Source organism: Teleopsis dalmanni, chromosome 2, assembly GCF_002237135.1.
Source record: "Teleopsis dalmanni isolate 2A chromosome 2, ASM223713v2, whole genome shotgun sequence".
In the NCBI taxonomy this organism is placed as follows: domain Eukaryota; kingdom Metazoa; phylum Arthropoda; class Insecta; order Diptera; family Diopsidae; genus Teleopsis; species Teleopsis dalmanni.
In genome coordinates this window covers 203,833,115-203,835,348 of record NC_051847.1, presented here as the reverse complement: position 1 = coordinate 203,835,348, position 2,234 = coordinate 203,833,115, and the positions used below count along the sequence as shown (strand labels likewise).

At 30.9% G+C, this 2,234-nt stretch overlaps 1 long non-coding RNA gene across 1 annotated transcript; it reads left to right on the top strand.

Moving 5' to 3' along the window:
• Window positions 1-262: 262 nt before the first annotated feature.
• Window positions 263-1,858, top strand: LOC119686370. The gene is made up of 5 exons (XR_005252915.1): window positions 263-606; window positions 682-857; window positions 921-995; window positions 1,067-1,662; window positions 1,731-1,858. It is a non-coding gene; the product is annotated as an uncharacterized LOC119686370 (long non-coding RNA).
• The last annotated feature ends 376 nt before the right edge of the window (window positions 1,859-2,234 follow it).

Here is a 2,234-nt window from a genome sequence, read left to right as displayed (position 1 = left end):
TACATTTTGGAACTTCCTTTAGAAACTAGTTTTTCGGTTTACAGTAATCGAACCAATGAACTACTTTGAAAAAGCTAAGATATCTTTTGCATCTCGATCTTAAGATATTTAAACATGTGTCAAATGTAACAAAATTTCAATTTTTAAATAATCTACAGAATTTTATAAAGTTCAAAATTATTTTATAAAGTAGGCGATATACGTCTTGGTCTAAAACCAAAATCTAATGCTAGTCATTTTAAAATAATTTTATCTACAGTCAACTACTAAATTTTATTCAAATATTTATTTCAAAATTTTTGTGAAAATTTAAGAAAACGGAAATTAATTTGTAAATGATGAGTAATCCAAAGGCAAGGATATCCAAGGAGGAGAAAGCTTCTATTCGCATCTTATTGGAGCAATTTAAAACGGAATTGAGAGCAGTGTTCGACGCAAAAAGGGAATACATTGAGAACTTCAAATATGAACTTCAAGATTACTTTGACACTCACCTAAACTGCGACGTCAATAACTCAGGTCAAAGTCAAGGCGAAGATTCAACTGATTTCAAGCGTAAGAAAATGATGTCCATTTTAGGTGAATGTAAGGACATATTAATCGATGGTAAGTTTCAAAAGTTAAAAGAGTTAATAGTTAATATATTTATAAGATTTACTAAATCAACTAACCTTGTTATAGATGCGCGAAAGGTCAGAAAGTTCCGCATTTGTAGTCGTTGTGGACTATTTAGGAACAACAAGAAAACCAAAATTCGAAAAAAACCGAATGGAAAAATTATTGTTTTTCGGAGACGTAAGTGGTAAGCCAATATGTCTCATATATGTCATGCCTCACATTATGGTGGTCAGAGTTTGGTAAGTAACAAGATCATAAACTTATTTACATTTGTACCTACAATTTTGTTTACATTATTTAAGACCACAATTAAATATGGCACCTACAACATCCCATAATGGACGCACTCGTACTTATATAATATCGGAGGCATGATGGTGAGTATATATATCTTTAATTGTGATTTAAATTTATCTTCATTAGGTTTGAATGTGAATATTTTTTATAGTAACAACTTTATACGGGATGTGAGGTGCAGATATGGAATCGGAAACGAACATAAGGCATCAACGAAAGTATTCAATCCTGAGGTTGAGAAAACATTTTCTTGGTATATCTGCTGTTTGTTCAGTTACTGTGTATCGAAGTTGCATTGTCATGGACGTACTATCGTTTCCTTTGGTGTACCGTTTTCTATACACCTTTAGACACGATATCTGGTTTCCGTGTTGTCTTAAGTTTAATTAATTTTTCCTTGGACGTGGCTCTGGGTACATTTTTTCTGGTCATTCTTTTCGTTATTAACTAACCAGTTTCAACCGTTAGCTGGGCACCCAGTTTTTGGAGTTTTACCATTAGGACGGACGTTGCTTATACACTCTGATGTACCATCATTGTTTGTTCCTTCTTGTTCTAAGCGTGGTTGCTTGGCTGTTCTCTTAGTACACCTAATGATCACTTTGCTGTCCTCACACAACTCACCCAACATGGGTAGATTTGGGTTGGTTGTCCACTTATTTGTGTTTAAATTAAAAGCCAGTTGGATTTTGTTAATATCTTTCCCGAAACGTTGTTTGGCAACTTTATCATTTTACTGTAAAATCGGTAAGTAGAATTTTAATGAAATTCTTCGTATATAACAGAAAATTTATTTTATCATTTATTATTCGTAGTATTGTTCTTGAAGTACAAGAATGGATTTTTAAAGAGACCTATCATTATTTTAGGATAATAAAAATGATTAAATTTGGAAAAATTATTTTCTTCTACTATTGACTGGAACTCATCATGTAAAAAAAAATTTAACAAATTTTTTTGGCCAATATAAACAAAATTAAAGTTTTTGTTTTTATATTTATTACAATAAAAGCGTTTTAAAATTAATTGTATAATAACAAAAAAAAATTGTTCTAAACAAATAAATATTGAATATTAATTATTAATACTCCAGGTGTACATGCTTTCAGCAAGATGATGAAAGGTGTAGCAATGATACATAAATAGTGATTCAATATACGACGTCTATCCCAATAAGGGGCACAACAGGTCTTTTAGTTTGCAATGCACTATCTCCCTTTAATACTTTACTCTACCCTAATAATAACTAAAAATAATTTTGATAAGTCACTGTACGTGAAGCTATCATCTTACAAAACTCAGAACTTACTCTAATAGAA